This window comes from Dromaius novaehollandiae, chromosome 6, assembly GCF_036370855.1.
Source record: "Dromaius novaehollandiae isolate bDroNov1 chromosome 6, bDroNov1.hap1, whole genome shotgun sequence".
Lineage (NCBI taxonomy): Eukaryota > Metazoa > Chordata > Aves > Casuariiformes > Dromaiidae > Dromaius > Dromaius novaehollandiae.
The window spans coordinates 36,797,494-36,815,275 of record NC_088103.1 but is presented as its reverse complement, the minus strand read 5'-3'; the positions used below and the strand labels follow the sequence as shown (position 1 = coordinate 36,815,275).

General features: G+C 38.4%; 1 protein-coding gene across 5 annotated transcripts in view; it reads right to left on the bottom strand.

The window, feature by feature from the left end:
* Window positions 1–17,782, bottom strand: part of ADD3 (adducin 3) — a 109,439-nt gene that overhangs the window by 66,698 nt on the left and 24,959 nt on the right. For 4 of the 5 annotated variants that reach the window (XM_064514199.1, XM_064514201.1, XM_064514198.1 and 1 more), the window contains exon 2: window positions 1,759–1,803. The gene's annotated coding sequence lies outside the window, so the exon portion shown is untranslated. Of the gene's footprint in view, window positions 1–1,758; window positions 1,804–6,562; window positions 6,625–17,782 lie in introns of all 5 variants that reach the window. The other variant, XM_064514200.1, reaches the window with a different exon arrangement.

Here is a 17,782-nt window from a genome sequence, read left to right as displayed (position 1 = left end):
GCAATTACTATGCTTCTTGAAATGAAAAGCATTACTGATGAATCACTTGATATTGCTGTTTTACTCCGGGACATGTTGTCTCTCCTGTATTTCCAACTCTATGCAAACAAGTAGCCTGAGAAGTTTTGCATTGATTGTGGTTTAAGCACAGGTATCCACTAGCAGGTCAAGAAACAAGATACATTTCATTTCTATCAGCACTGAAGGTGGCGTGGTTTTTTTTTATTTTTATTTCCCACATTCTAGAGACACCATTTAAAAGGAAAACACTCATTTTTTTCCTCAGAACAAAGGCTTGATATAACCAGTCTCTAAAAACTGTACAACTTCCATATGAACTATATTCTTATCCATATCAAACTGTTTTTGTATGTGTTGCACGAACAACCTCCAGTTCTAAAATATGCAAGTTTAGCATAAACTTCTCCACAAGGCAGAAAGCGCCAGAGCTCGCTACACCACTCAGAAGTAACAATTTCACGTATAAAGAACAAGACAGCTTAGTATCTCAGCGCTATTCAATTTAAAGTGTATATAAATATCTAGTAAGCTTTTATTAATAAAAACTATCAGTTTTATATTTTTATAAAGTGATAATGTTTTGACTCCTTCCTTGCTTCTGTGTCACAGCAGGGCATTTGCAAGGTATGTGTACCGTCCCACAGGGAGAGCTCCTTCCAAGTAAGTTTCTTCTTTATCCATATGATTATTTTATTTAGGAAGACTGAACTACAACTACAACTACAACTACAACTACAACTACAACTACAACTACAACTACAACTACAACAACCCACACATACTCAGAGCAGGTGGGTTATCAACAACAGCCCAGCAAAAAAGGAGATAATTTTAATGAGCTGGAAAAAAATTTACAAAAAAGTACACAGAAACAGAGAGTAAGAAAAAAAAAACTGAAAAAGGGTTCAAGACTAGAATGCTAGCAAGGTCTTAGAAAGAGGGTTATTTTAAAATAGTCTTACTATCATTAACATATCAGCCATGAAAACATGAGTCAAACACTTTTTGTCTTGTTTTAATTAAGGATCGAAAACTGTAGAAAATACTGGTAGAAAAATAAGAAAGATAAGAGAACAGGCACTAAAATTGCTAAAGCGCTGCAAGAACATTTGCTGCCGATTAAGACCACAATATAATATATCCTACATGTACACCAGAGTAACGCTTAAGATGTAATGGTCAGAAGGATATGAAAACTTAATAGTTCTGTACTTATAAAATACAGGCTGCTACTCAGGTTTGGTGCCTTCAGAATCCTCCTTTTGCACCTTTAGGAATCTTGCATATAACGGGTACATGACGTGGTGAACTATAACTTATTGTAATGAACATCAAAACCACAAGCAATAGATTCACTAATGTCTGATGCTGCTTATTATCAATTAGTTAGTGTACTGATTTGTAGAAAAAGGTAATAGTCACCTCAGCGTGGCTAGAATTTGTAGAATATCTCGATAGCCTTACGCAAAGTTTCATATTTAGAGCAAACACTATTCAATATTGTTCAGATTCTTGCGCACTATCCAAAGCTGATGTGCAATTTCTCCCTGCAACAGTATTTCTTTACATAACATGAAAGAGATTAAAAAGCACAGACAGACATACATATATGTTAAGAAAACCACTTTAAAGTGGCAGCTTGCTAATTCCCCCCCATCCCCCCCCCCTTTAAAATCATTACACTAAGTGATCAGCAAGAACACAGCCAAGAATTCAGATAATAAAACATTTAGGTACCTTGATTTTTTCCACAGCTCTCCGTGCTCTGTTAACGTAGTTGACCTGTAATGTAGAAGAAAGAGGTCACTAAGTCTTGGTAAGCTTTTCAATATTGCTGTAATATACCATACGCTTAAAACTTAAGCATTAAGGCTATCAATGAAAAGTTTCTTGAACTCCTTTTTCATACTATTTCATTGAATTACATTTTACTTTGGCAACATATAAAACATTCTTTGTATAAATAATCTCGAAGGGAAGGCTAATTTAAGAGCCAGCTGACGAATGCCTGGTTTGGAACGAAGCCATTTTGCCTAACTCACCCCGGGTGACGGACCAGAAAGCAAAACGCAGCCCACCTGCTGGACCCTTCTGACAACAGAAAATAATAAATGCAACCCACAATGCCTCTTCCAGCCCAGCAAAAGTGGAAGTGTAAAACAGCCCATCAACTGCTAAACTCCTGAGAGGGCAGACTGTGATTAGGGAGGGGAACAAAAGAGAGGAACACAATATCTCGCTTTGAATCTGGCGACTCCGTAACGGCTAGCGTACAAAGTCCATGAGGAAGCAACCGCTCTTCTCCAGCCCTTGCAGACAACTGAACAGCAGCGAGTTTTCCTCTTGCTTCATCTTTTATCACGATAGTAAACTGACTAAATAAAATAGCGCAACTGTGTCCTTCTATATTCTTTTGTCTTCCCATAGGATTTGAGCACAAGTTATCTTCAACCAAAATCACCAAAATCTATTTCCATCGTTTTCCCTTTTCTCCTCAAGCACCTCTCAAAATTCTGAGGAAAATCAGTTATTTTCAGGGAGGAGGCAGAAGACACTCCACAATTTTATGCATGCATACAAAACAAGTTACATTAAAAAAAATCTATACATTGCAAAGTAGACATTTTATGCATCGTGAAAATATTAAGCTGAGTTTGTAACTGGGCATAGACAGTTAACTCATTTTTGTCCATATGGTTGTAACAGCCCATTTCAAGCACTAGCTCTTCCTTGTCACTCTTTCATGGCTTCAGCAGCAGATTCTCAAGCATTCGTTTTTAGATGACCTCAGTTTATTGTACTGCAAATGCTTCGCCAGTCTCTGGACCTATGTTGGCTATCTCATCCCCCATCACTGCTGAAGCCTGGATTATTTAATGCTAAGTTTCAACCCTAAAGAATGAACTTTGGAAAAAATAAGTAGAATTATACAAAATTAATTTAAGATACGCTACTGTTGCAAGATACTCCAAAATAAAAACAAAAAACACCAAGAGAGCCATGGTTGAAATAAAAAATGTTATTATTACATGTGTTCTCAAATGGTGTATTTTCCTAGAATTGCTTTGTTAGGAAAAGTCTCTCTCTCACTCACTTGAAAAATGGATGTGGCAATAAACACGGAAATATTTTCTGTATGCTTATATTTAGGAATGAACAGTGTATTCAGCATTAATACAAGTAAGCAGGCACAGACCTATTTCACCTACTTTTAGGTCTGATGGGAATACAAATTTAAGAGAGACAGAATCATAGCTTAGCTAGGTGCTCTTCTTGGTGGGGTTAGGGTGTATTTGCTCATTTTTATGTCCTGCCAACTGCTCCCAGGAAGAATCTGCAAAGCTATAGCAGTGACTAGAAAAAAAGGTATGGGGAAAGAAGAGGAAGTATACTGGCATCAAAATGTCTTGTTTAAAGTAGAAGCACTCCATAATGTAAGTAATTTAAGCACTTTAATGTGACTGTTCATTCTTGGCCTGAGCACAGTTTATATTTCATCTACTTCACACCACCAGAGATAACAGAATGCTATTTCTATGGGATGTTCCTTATACATTATTTTAAGTGTAGCCATCATCCACAATAAGAGATCTCTTCTTACGAGCTAGCAGCTACTGTTTCCAGAGACCTTCTGTAGAGCACTATCAGACCTGAAAATTTAATATTCTCCTTAACAGACCCACGACTGACAAAATTTCCTAATAACAATCGTTGACAGAATGTGGAAGTCCATGTTTATGAAGGTGTCGATCACTGTTTTAGTCTCTCCACCACCAGTCCTGTCCCATCGCAGCTGGGTTACTGCCATGGAGCAGCACGGTACCCCTCATTTTGGGTGGGTTACGCTGGCCCTGTGCAAGCGCAGGGTACAAGGCCGGCACCCAGCACCCATCCCTGGAGGAGCCAAAGCCTCCAGAGCTGTCGGCCAAGGAGGCCACAACAGAACCAGCTGAAGCCAGGAACCTTAGGACATAGAAAACATACCATACACTTTTGAGCAGTTTTTTCTGCCATTTGTCATTAGCTTTTTGCTCTACCCCTTCTTTCCTCTTCTCCGTCGCATCTCTCCTTCTCAGAGTCGCCCCACACACTTTAACAAGCTTGTCTTCCCTCCCCAAATTTAAAATTCCCATTATCAGAAAAATGCCTCCACAGTTGTGAAACTACCATGACATTTGGTGCCATGCCCCCATCCACTCTGCCTACCTGGTAGGTATCTTTTCACCCCTTTCCATCCAACCCTTCAGGATGGGCTAGAAATTCTTTGAGTAGGAACCGACCAACAGTTGTGCCTTCACTGCGCTTAGCATATTTAGGCCATACTCTTATTCCTTAGTCACTATAGCAAACATTAAATGACTCTATAGCCTAAAATAAAGTTATACATACAGTAACAAAGGATGCAGACCATATATAGAGTGGGAAATAAAGTAAATTTGAGAAGGATTTAGCAGTTACATAGTAAACAAACAACCCAAAGCCAACTCTCAGCTTGAGGAAAATAACAACTAATTCTTGGAGGAATGAACTAGGAAGGGAGATGGATTTTAACTCAAGATATGGCAGCAATCGGACAAATACAGAATATGAGCAGCTTCAAAAAATTGGAATATATCTGAATTAATGCATATGTTACAAATTACACATATTATACAAATCCTAACAGGATATTGAAAATGCAAGTACAAATTAAATGTTAGGAAAGGGTTTTACCCATAGGAAGAAAGGATTTTTGTGTCGAAAATACCATTTGTCTTCTTGAGAATTATTAAAGTGCAAAACCATTTGGTTATTCGAGCGCTCTCCTCCCCCAACACATAGAAGCAATGTTTCAGAGCTGCATCTAGAAACTATGAGTAACCATAATGATGGATAGCCAAAGAACTGATGGGATCTCCCAAAGAAACACCCTCTAATGAAAAAAATCTTCAACTACTACCATTACAATGGTTGATCAGTATAGTTTAGGAACTTACACTTCTGGTTTGATCCAAGCCTTGAGTATAGAAAGAAAAACTTTAGTAAATATTAAAGAGATTTCTGAACTCCAAAGTGAAGAGCCAGCAATTTTTTTTTTTTTTTTAAACAAAACAAACCATCAAAAGATTGTGCAACTCTAAGAAAACCCTTAAGGAAACAATTGGGAATTTTTCATAACATGGTATTTCCTTATATCACTGACCACAGGAATGCAAACAGTTCCACCAAACAGAGATTTCTTCATTGGAAACAACTGACAGTCCAACCATGTTTCCATCTTTTCCACTCTCAGCTCTCAGCATACAAAACAGATGATATAATAGGATACAAAAGTGTCATACAATCACAACCACAGCCACAAGATTTTTTTGCTTTAAAAAAAAAAAGAAAAAAAGTTGGCATATCGTTATAGGCAACAGCACTTTTGGTACTGAAGATCCACCTGCCTTCAGACTCTCAATGAGGGGACCAAGTATCAGGAATACCCAAGAGGAAAGGCAAGACAAGCCTTACAAAGGAGGAACTTAATTTTCTTGACAGCTAATTAACAAACACCAAGAGGGTGTTCATTCTGTCACGGAGAATGAAATACGTACACTTTGCTGGGCTTGATGTGAGCAAAGAGGCAGAGAGCAACTGAAACGCAGGAAGAGAGAGAAAGAAGAAACGGACATACAGTATGGTTAAAAGTAACGGTAAAACAAGGTACAATGGTAAAAACAAGAAGTATCATCAGGATTCAGAAAGGTACCAGGAATGCAAAAAGGTACTAGGTATCAGCACTCTGACAAATATTTGTCATCACAAATTTGCAACTCAATTAAGCCAAGATTTTAATCAGGGCTGCAACTGTACTTAATTCTCCCCATTACAGCTGAAGGAGAGCAAGAGGGACAAGTCACAAAAAGAGAAAAAAAGTGAAGCGTGCCAAAAAGACCACACTATTTTCAGAAGGAAAAAATAAAACAAAACACAAAAGTCTAAAAGTTTTATGTAACTGGTGTGCCAAAAAAGCAAAGTTGAGAATTTTGGATGAGAGGGAAGACAGACAAACATCTTAACGTCAGAAAGAGATGTTAAAAGAATTTGCTTGTGTGGGAGGTTGTTTAGAATCTATGACAGAGTGATTATTACACTGGTAGTTAAGAAAAGACTCTTAAAATTAAAGATTTCCAATGCTGGAATTCCCCATTTAGGAATGGGCAGAACATGGAAAAATTCTCCACGTTCTTCAAAAAGGAAGATGGAATATGGCTCTGACATCCCACGCACGGACAGATGCAGCCACGAGGCTGAGCCAGGGGAGTGAAGAAACACATCCTGGTGGTGCCTTGCAGGAAGAGGTTACCCTTATAAAACAAATGTGCCTTGTTCTCCAATTTTCTGGGCAACATGATAAAATAGCCATTGCAAATCTCCACAAATGTTTTAACATACAAAACCGTTTACTAGAGATTACTGCAAGGGAAGCTAGAAATTTTAAGCTAAGCTTTGTTTAAAAGAGAAAGATCAAAAGCACAATAGTTCAAAGAGGTACACACTGAACTTTCAAAGCACTGACCTTTATTTGTAGCGTGCTCGCCACACTGGACAGAAACTCATCTTAGCAAGCACTGTGCTACCCTGTTTTAAGATACGAGCAGTTAGACTTTAAAGGCTTTTATATAATTTTATTCTCATAATTTCTGAGATTAGCATGGTTTGAGGCATTGCCTTTTGCACCAAGAAAACCCAGGAACCTCACGAGCTCCTCGTGACATGCCTTTCGTTACGTGAAAGGATGGCAGAAGTGCAGCGGCAGAGGGTACACTGTACCCGCACAGCGGGCGTGAGACATCCGCTTGGTGACAGCGAGCGCACCGGCAGAATGTGACCACGGTGACTGGGGCAGATGTCCCTGCGTGTGAAAACAGTAAGCGCTGCTTTCCTTCAAGTTGGAATTATAGCAGTCCCAGTTTGCAAACTGCCGAAAATTTTGAAAAGGGAAGACATCGGGGTGCAATGCAGACTGCAGGTCACAACGATGAAGACGTTACTGAGATACACAAGTGTTAGCTCACCGGCCACCATTAACACCAGGTGCTTGTTATCCTCAAGTCACCCAAATGTCCCTAGTCTTGGAGAATACAGTTTTAAAGAAGTTAAAAACACATATGAGCCCTCCCCTTCCTTTCATATGATGCTGAAGATCTAATCATAAATTACACAAAGAAGAAACTTGGCTTTATGACAAATAGTGCAGCAAATAGTACTTTTCCAGTTATTACCTTAGCTAGACAGCACAATAAAACATCAGCTGATATACCTAAATCTGTACTGAGATTTAGAAGACTACTCATAAGCTATTCTTTGGCTTTATTACTGTCAGTATCCTACAGAAAAAAAAACCCAAGCACTAGAAGCTTTTCAATTTAAATTTACTGATGATGCCATATAGAGAACTACCCTGTGCTTAGACTATCCAAACTATGCAGGCTGTAAAGCAAGGCAGTGTTTAGAATACACCACATATTTCCACAATTAGAACTGAATAATATCAAGCTACACAAAAAATGATTTGCTAGTTTTGATGAAAAGGGACAGTTCATTTTTGTTTTTTCCTATAGCCACCACATCAAGTTCAGAATGGCAAGAAACTGGTGAGTAGAGTCTATAAAACCTTCTACTCAAGCCGAATTTTTACTACTATCTGTGGAAGCTTTGGCCTTAGTAACGATGCAGAGTTTGAACTTAGGCAAATGTTACAAATTAAACAAAAGCCATTGAAGAGTTTTTAAAGTGAGCTTTAATGCTTTTGGTTGAACTAAATATATATTAGAATGACATTATTTCAGACTTCCCTTATGATATTACAGTTTATGATCTCACTCAATATTGCATTTTACCTTGGTAACCTGATAAATCCTACTATTAAGGCTCAGTGCTCAACAATTTACTGTTGTAAAGAATAAAACTGCAGTATGGTATCTGTTCTGATCCTTAATTCTTAGTAAGTTTTAAAAATATTTTCAGGTAGGGTATTTCAAATACAGCATGAATACTTAAATTAAACTTGCTTCACATAAATACAGTCCAAGTATTGGGAAATGGCAATTTCAGAAAACATCTGAACGGGCTTAGAGATCTGGATGCCAGGCACATCCTATGTGAGGCACATTTGAGATCCTATGTGATCTCAGGAAAATCATTTGAGTATTATACATTTCAGTTCCCCCCCTCCTTAAAATGAGGCAAAGTCCTTACTGAGAACAGGATTAGTCAAGCTTTGTTCATTAAAGTTTTTGAATATACTACTATCTTGCAATGAGATGTGTTTCAAGCAGACACAATACAAATGTTGTGACTTCAAAAAAGAGATTATCAAGGGGAAGTGGAGAGCGCACCTTTATCCTCATTTATGAAAAGAGAAAAAGCACAAAAATTCGATACATTTAAACAAAATAATTTAAGTTAGGTTGAGGTAATCAGGAACACAAAAAGCCACTCAGCATTTTCCAACTGCTATTTAATGTCCCTGAGTACCTACCTCACATCCTAACCTTTGTTTCTCTACTACTTTTTTTGCCCAACACCACAGATATTCTGGTATTCAGACTCTTTAGATTTTAAGGTCTACTGGAAGAAAAATCTCAAGAAAAATCTTTTAAAAAAGAAAACGAAATGCAAAAGCCTGGCATGACTCCTTTCTCACCTGCTGTTAATGCAGGTTTCCTAGATTCTTCTTCTTGTCCCAAAGATTAAATTTCCCGGTCATTTTCTACTAGTGTTCCGGTGTCAATTCTAACTCTTTCTACAAGCTCTCGTTATTGTCCTCAGATTTCATTTACTAATACAGAGTACTCGCGCCACATCTTAAAAGAAAAATCCACTCTCGGCTTCTCACCAAAAATCGTCTACTCCAACCACTCCTACGCGGCGGTTTCCAGGATCCTGCTCCTAGCAACACATGGCTGTTTGAGAATTTCGAAAGTGCTAACCATTCTAAGAAATCCCACACGCTATTAGTCTTTGTGGCTCCATCCTTTTGTGTTTTGCCTCCTACTTCTGCTTTCAGGTTTTCAGCACATCATTTGACAAATTACAATCCTCTGCACCTCTCCAACAGCTTTATCTTTGGCTGTCTTCTCCTTCCATCACCATGTGTGCTCTTGATGTGTGCATGCTTCCTGCGAGCATTGCTTTGACCAACATTTCTAGGCCTATGAATCAAATACACTACTTTACCACTAAGCTGTTTTTCCTTGCACCATTTTTATTCTCAATCTGACCACCCCAAGCGGATGTCTTTAATCACCACAAATTCACAGTCAGAACCATATCTTGGATGCTGTATTCAGGCCACCTACTGCTCTACCCAAGATACCCACTATATCATCTTAAATTGAAGAAAAGAAAAGCATTTCAGGGGAGTGAGACTTCTGCTTCCTTAGTCTCTCTAGAGAAAACAAGAGCAACTCCCCTGCTCACTCAGATATTTGTATTTGACATGCTCTTCTCATTAGACTTGCATGTCCATACCATACTTAAGTATCTGTGGTAATAGTACTGGTATAGGTATGACAGTCTAAGAATAAAAACAATGGAAGTTTCATAGGGAATCTTTCTGTACTTTTTCATATAAAGTAACAGTAAGATCTGACACATTTTCATATTAGATTTCATTTCACAGCACGATTTTTGGATACTTGTCACTTGACTCCTGCAATGTCCATTCAGGATGTTTTACTAGAGAGTGATGCAATTCATAAGTCTACTAGATTATTAACCTTCAAATTTCCCTTTGAGACTTACTTTTAACATGACACCTACCAAACGCACCTGATGACAGCCTGCCAGGCATTGCCACAGGACCTTCCCTCCTTGTTTTTATTTACCATGAAAATTCCTGCTGCCTTCGGAGCCCTTCATTCTACACGTCATTCAACTTACAAAATGCAAGTGACAAAAAGCAAAACAGCAACAGTAAACAGCAGCTCTACATCCATTCTGGCACATATATTTCTCTTTTAGCGAAAACATGGAAGTGTTTGCTCCATTCTGCTTAAATTATGGTACTTCAGAGCATTTCCAAGCAAGGTTACTGTCATCTCAGGCCCCTTATGGAGACTGACTAGATATGTCTCATACTGTGCCCAAAGAGAAGAAAGAACGTAAAGCAAAAGATTAGCAAGAAATTTTGATTTTTTTGATGCAAAGTCTCAAACTGATCTCAGCCTGTCAATAAGGTCCAGCCAAGAATTAAAGCCTCCTAAGATACAAGTTATTAATAAATACTAAAAGATAACAAATATTATTTAAACAAAACAATAACTTAAAACTAAGTTCATATTTTGCTAAGGGTTTAAATGATGTGCTCATATCTCAATTTACAGAGATAAAAGTACAAAATTACATCTCGATATAGTGCATATTGTGCTCTCCAAGAATCAAAACTACCTGAAAATAACCACGTCAGCTGCTACACTACAAAGAAGACTTCTTTGGCCTGACCCAGAAGAGACAGTCAAACCTACACTGACGTCTCACAGGAGGCCAGCAAACACGGGGGACTCAGGACTTTGGTTGCGAGTGGTAGCGTAGCTTGCAGCACATGGTGGCTGTGTCACAAACCTACAGCATTTCTGTCCCCAAATACTTGGGTAAGATTTGAAAGCCAAGCAGCCCAAAGACGGGCAGGATGGCCGGCAGCTAAACGGTCAGGAGTCTCGACAGATTTTCTTCCTACCCATCTAATAGCGATTCAGGCAATCAGCCTGGTCTTATCAATGTACGACACAATCTCCCACGTGGGATCTCAGCGTCTGACGATAGAGAGGTGATCAGGACACATTTCACAAGATAAACTTAAACCGTGCAGTAATATTTTCTTCCGGTATTACTTTATGGACCAGGTCACAGCTGGATTCACAACGACACTTGCTACAAAGCTAGTAACGATCAGTGTGCATACAGATCTTCAAATCTTTTCCTCAGTTACCAAGTACTGAAACACTTGTTGGTTGAAGCAAGCTGTATTTGCAAGTTAAGATCGTTATGATTTGTTTATAACTGACCAACTACGCTGCTCAAAGTAAAACAAAAAGAAAGGTTTGTATCACTTTTCTTCCTACTTTATTCTGATACATAAACAGAAAGCATGCCTCTTCATAAAAGTTACCAAAATATGCTCTAATTTAATCACCAACATGAAAAGCTCAGGCCCACCCCCAAATCTGAGGAAGAACAGAAAACCAACTACACAATGTTTAAAAAATTTAACTTCGTATCTGTATTTTCATTTCTCACTTGTTCACTTCTGAGCTCCACAAAGCTTAATTCATCCAACCTCCACCCTAACCCCTGGGAGTATCTTGTACTTTCCAGCCATCTGGACTGTATTTACTTTACTAAGAAGAAAGTTAAATTTGTTCATGGAAAAAAAAAAAATTACTATCTTCCTGTCATGACTGACCAGTTATTTTCTAAGTTCTTATTTTCCCAAAAGATTATTATGCCCTCTAGGGAGCTCTCAGTCTTCACTGTGAGCTCTGTGGAGGTCATACAACTTCTTCATTCACCATTTGCTAGTGCTGCTTCTTACTGTAACAACAGAATTCTTTTTTTTTCCCCTCTTAATTTTCATCTCCTATTTACAGAAGCACTTATAAACAGTACTAAATCTCATGTCTAATAGATCAGAACTCTAATAATTAAACTGTTTATTTAGCCAGTAAAAGTGACAGTTTTGCAAACGCAATGAACTATTGTTGAACTAAGATCAGAGACAGATTCACAAAGGAACATACAACTCCAAAAATAAATGCTTGTGTATCTGTTCTAACAGTGTTCTCTCTCCCTCAGTAACTCCGCTAACTGCTAGCACAGAATTTCTACATCTGTTCCTTCACCTTTTCTCAAAATAACCATGCTGTGACGCCCATCTGAACACTGTGGATACAAATGTGCCAGTGAGGACTTGCAGAAAACCAAGCGCGCAGAAAAAGTGCAAACTGCAGAAGAAAAGTAAGTAACTCGAGCTGATTTTCATCCTACCAACCATATTAAGAACTATCTCCTTTTATCTGGGCTGCTATACGATCCTTCCCTTTTGGTATGTTTCATAAACCTTTGCTTCAAGGCATATTATCTGTCAAAAGTAGCCAACTATAGCTTATCACTTGAAACTGTTTTGCAGCTTTATTCTACTCCTGTAGACAAGCACCAGAACTGTGCATTAAATTCCAGTGAACACCATATTTGTCCCTTTGGTACAGAGAAAATTAATGAAAACATGAGCAATACATAATAGGCAGTTAACATAGGAACTGGGGGCTCCCAACACTTTGTGATGCTTGACCCAAACACCTAATTCATTTGGAAATTTAATTCAGTTTAATGAGCTAGTTTAATACCTGTGATCATGGAAAAATGCTAATGTAGAGCTATACTGTAACATAAATTAAAAGACAAGTACTAAAAGAAAAATAGCTCCCTCCTAGACTGATAGTTGTTTAAAGAGAACTAACTGCTCATTTATTTTTCAGTTGAGCCTCCAAATATAATTTGAAGAACTAACCCTTCTGAGATATGACATTTTTTAACGACCATGCCAAGTATTTTCTAGTCACTTCTACGGCACTTCTGGAGTACCACGGAGGAGAAGTTCAGCTACAAGCATGCAGGAGGCTGCATCACACCGAGAAGTCTTTACAGTCGGAAGAAAACAGTAAAAAGATCACTATGAATTAAAAACATGATTGAACACATCCATGTGAATAACAACTACCAAGAGAGCATACCAAAATACCCAACATACAAGTAATGCAGAATAGAAAGTAAAAAATTTTGCAAAAAAGCAGTATGTATTTGTTGAATGTGAACAGAATAGAGAAAGATAAGGTATCAAGAGGAAGAAAAGAACAAACCTCGCCCAGGTACGGTAAATAATCAATTACACTGAAGAGGGAGCCCGCAAGAACATGATCAGAAGCAGAATGTTACATGAAAAACAGGTAAGACCATGTTACATAAAATACAGGTAAGACCATAAAGGTACACAGAGCTGCTATCTTAGCAAGCCTGAAAGGTAAAAGCCACAGTAGCCCACTTTCAAACTGGCTCAATTGGGCGTTCCTGCTCTCTGCTTATGCATGTGCTGTACCTCCTCAGGCTAGCGCAAGTGTGCGTGTGCCCACGCAACGACCCATTGCCAGGGCACTCTGAACCCTGACTAGTGCCCAGATCGATTCCCTCGATGGTCACACAAATGCTTGGACCAGCGTAACTGGGGGGACAAAGCTGAGGCGGAAATGCTTCCCCTGGCAACATTTACCATCGTTCATGGCTGTGAAACTACAGCCTAATGCAACATTAGGAAAATGAAACAAGGTATTTTTACTTGCATTCTCAATTTCCAGTTTCCAGACCAATTCAACATTGTGTCTTCCTGGTTTTATTCCTCCTCATCCCCAAAACACCACAAAGTAGCATCATTATGAATAAACGCGTTTTGTCATTAAATGTGGCTGAAGCTCAGTAAAGATGCAACACATCTCTGCTCAAGGGAACGCTGAGTTCCTTAAATATTACCATATTATTTATCACAAACAAATCCCCATGAGAACTGTTACCACTTGAGCAATATCTCCACTAACAAGAACTTTTTTGTTAGAATATGATTTCAAGCTGTTCAAATTTTCCCTAGAATTTGTAATATTTTCTTTTAGATGTTAGACATGGGCAATAATCAATCTGGCAACTACATTTCCTTTACTCAAGACACAAGCTGAACGTTCACGGACACTACAAAAAATAAGTTTTACCTCAAGCAATGATGACTCACAGTTTAATCAAATGAATAAGCAATCACAGCTTAATCTGTTCTGTCTTCCCAAAAATCTGAGTTGGAAAACTGTCAGTAAGAGAAGATTCACTGCAATGTCAGCAAAGCACTGATGATCTATATATATTGCAATTAGTACATCAATTAGTTCTTGTATCTCTCCCTCTGTAACAGGGAGAATGCAAAGCGACTTTCCTCCCACCCACAGCTACGGTATGAATATGATGTCTGACAGAAGGAAATCTGACAGAATCCGAGGGAACAAAACTGCTGGTTTTGTATTGCTTCCATAGGAAACATGAGATCAGCTGCAGCAGGCAAATGAAACCAAATCCCACCAGACCGACTGAGGAATCGGATCTTGAACATCCTGTACAAGTGATCCTTAAGAAGCAGAGATACCTAGCTAGTAACGTCACTGGGAGGCACAGCCATGTATTTAAGGCAAAACAAGAGGCTGATGCACACACATCTCTGCATCTCCCCTCCTCACTTCCCCGCTTCTCGGTAGGGAAAGCCTTCTTCCTCGAGATTCACCCGAGCACGATGCATAACCCACTAACAACCAGCTCCAGCTCAACACTCACCGACCTACTCCTCTCAGGAATGGAAGAGATACTAGCTAAGTTACGCTAAAGTTGGCACTTAACGTAGTCTGTTCATGCATGTGTGACAGTTCCTTTATGACTTTTAAAAATCTAACTACCCATATTTTATGTTTTTTTTCAGAGGGGAAACAATTTTTTAATCAATAAGGCAGAAAACATTTCTTTCCAAAAACTCAAAGTGGGTCAGGCAAAAGGCATCAATTTTCAGGAGACAGTTCCAAGCTGGGAACCCCAAACGTGTTTCCCTGGGTTACCTTCCCACCGTTGTGAACACTGGGGCTTCAGAGAGAAGTCCTCCTCCGTGTCAGCCACACGGGCTCACGCGGTTTCCTGCTCCATGGCAGTTCGGACACCATCGGGGAGCACCCACCCCTCCGTGCCCTGCAGATGGGGTTCAGCCCTCTCGCTCAGATTCTTCTGGAGGTCCAAAACCACTTGAAAAAAATAGCGGTGGTAAAGATAGGTCCAAAGTGCAACTATGTTAGGAAATAACACGGAATGAGGTCCTCCAGGCAAAAATAATCAGAATTCTTTAGAGAATTTAAAACTGAAAAGGTATGTGATTCACTTCCAAAACTTTAAAATGAAACATTCTTTCTACCACCCATATAGCCTGTTACTTAACAGGAGATGTTGCATGTGCATACAGATCTGCAAGATGCAGGAGAGGTTTTGTTATGCATTGCTCTCTCTATGTAGCAAGACAGTTTCTCCTCAGTGTACACACAGGGTTTTTAAAAAAATTCCTTATCTTGAATTCATGTTTCAAAATAAATCCAGGTCTTGTTTCAATTCAAGAAGTGAACAGTGAATTAAAAAAATCCTTCCAAAGTGGTTTCAATAAAAGCATTAGAGTGAAACTAATTTTGACTCCAGATAGACTGCATCAGATCCTATTCCAGCTTCTTGTTTTGTATACATACTGCCTTGCTATGAGTAGCAACATGATTATTTTTGCACAACTGTCTACTTTTCAAAGGGAAAATCTCAATACACCTTGAAACATCAGTGTTAAGAATCTTCCAAAAGCATCTGCCTGAAGACCAACATTGTGAAAGAGATTAACAGCCTAGGCCTGAAATCCTGAATATGCTACCACACACTAGGATATTATTTCTGTATACTATTCCAGTGCATTTCAGTACCCATCTATGCCTATAAATCAATGGAATCTACTTCAGGCACAAAAGTTTCAAAGTAAATCTTTTTGACCAACCTCCCAAATTATTTATGTAAACCTATATTAAAATGCATAGCTTAATATTACTTCTAATTTATAAACCACTGCAAAAATACTCAGAATAGGAAAGAAATCAAGTGTCTTTAATTATACATACTAAATAATCCAGATAATGTCTTGCCACATGCATTATTCTGAATGTAAATTAGAATGATGTTTCTGCTTGTACGCACAATGTGAAGATGTCAAGAAATTCTGATCTCATCTTTGGCAAGAACACATTTAAGGTACTCTTACGCATTTGATACAATATACATTCATCATTTTTTCCTGTTGAGTTCCAAAGCCTTTCCTTTCCGAATGTAGCCTATAAGATCTTCCAAAAGAGGTGAATAACGGTATTTCCTCAAGTAGAAAAACATGGTCATTTTTTGTTACGTTAAAAACACCAGAAGTAACAATACTCTGCTTGTTGAATTATTCTTGTTCAAGAAAAGCATAATGATTTTATTGCACTAAAAATGTCCATAAAGGAAGGCTGCACTGATGACCACTTCTGTGGTGACAGGTCACTTAGCGCTGGAGAGAGGAAGAAAGGAATACCTGCATCAGAGTCCTAACTTTTGTGATGGAAACGAGTCCCTAACATGCACTACAGGCATGTTAGCAGATTGGGTTTTCTTCATTTCAGACTGCATCTTACATAAGAAACACCACAGAGAAACTGAGTGTGACAAAAAAGCGCTAAAATCAAACAGCTGAGATTGTCATGTTAGATGAGGATGCCCAGGTCAGATGCATCAGGGCAACAGTACGAGCTACCACTACTCTTTCTGTATCTGGCACTGCAAAAAAATCCTTCAGTCTATGCCTATACTGTAAAGCAAAATTCCTGCTTGCATTCAAACACATTTGAAGACAAAGTCTGCAAGTGGAGATTCAGCTTTCAATAAGGCAGTTCCATAACTCAAAAAGTTTAGGATAGCAGTTGGAAAAAAACAACTAAAGAATTCTAGTGTTTACATGACAGTAGCTATTTCAGGTATAAATGCAACCAGCAAGTATATCTTCATTACTCGCTGTTAGCAATCTCAGCTCCTGTCCTGTTCTTTGGTCCTAAGAACTTTTGCCACTCTACAAGTATGCCAAAAGATGCTAAATTTCATGCTGAAATTAGACTAATTTTAAGGCAGAAGGAATACTATACAGTAAAGAAAAATAAATTGTACAACTTCTTAACTGAGATATAATTGGAACAGATTTAGTGGTCAGTCCAACGCGAATACTCCTGCTACAGAGTTGCATCTGGTTGATATCACCATGTTGAGACAAAAGACGGATCGAAATTCTTTAGATCAACTCTGGCAGGTTTTGTTGCAATAGCTACTATAACAGTCTACTGATGCAATTCTTGTTCGTCATTCACCATAGCTATGCCAATCAAAAAACAAAAAAAACCCCACCACAATCATTCACACTATGTACATAGTACGGCCAGTTTACAGAACATATAAACAAGGACAGTACCCAAATTTACTTACATTTGAAGACAAATCCCTACTTTGATGAATGCCTGAACTGTTCAAAGCTTTAGAAGATTGCTCAATTAGTTCAACTCATTCTGCCACCAAAAGCAAAAGGAAATTCTTACGTTAGATTCAGGAAGAGACTGCATTTCACAATACACAGATTGCTGTCCAAGCCCCATATTCCAGACTCCAAATCAATATAAATATTTCGATTTAACATGTCAAATATTCAAAAATGTAAATTATCAGGGTACAAAAACATAAGCAGCTTTTTTTCCCTTCAGAAATCAAGTGTTTTTTTTAATTCAGTTATAAAACAGGACATTATTTGCAACTTAGTCAAACTGACTCACTTCCACAGGCTTCTGCAGTACACTTCTAACATCCCTTCTGGGAAGCAATCATTTTTCCTCCTACAAAAATATACATTGAAACGATACTCAATTGTGCAGTTAGAACAGTACAAATATAAGTCACTGCTATGTTTCTTCACAAGAACTTCAAAAGATGGTTACAAGTGACAACAAAAGAAAGATGCCCCAAAGCCCATTTACCTAGTGGCTATGAATTTAAAGCTTATTCTTTTCTGAGTAGCAAAACAATGCTATTTAGTATTGTATATTCCTCCTCTTGGGAAGGTAGC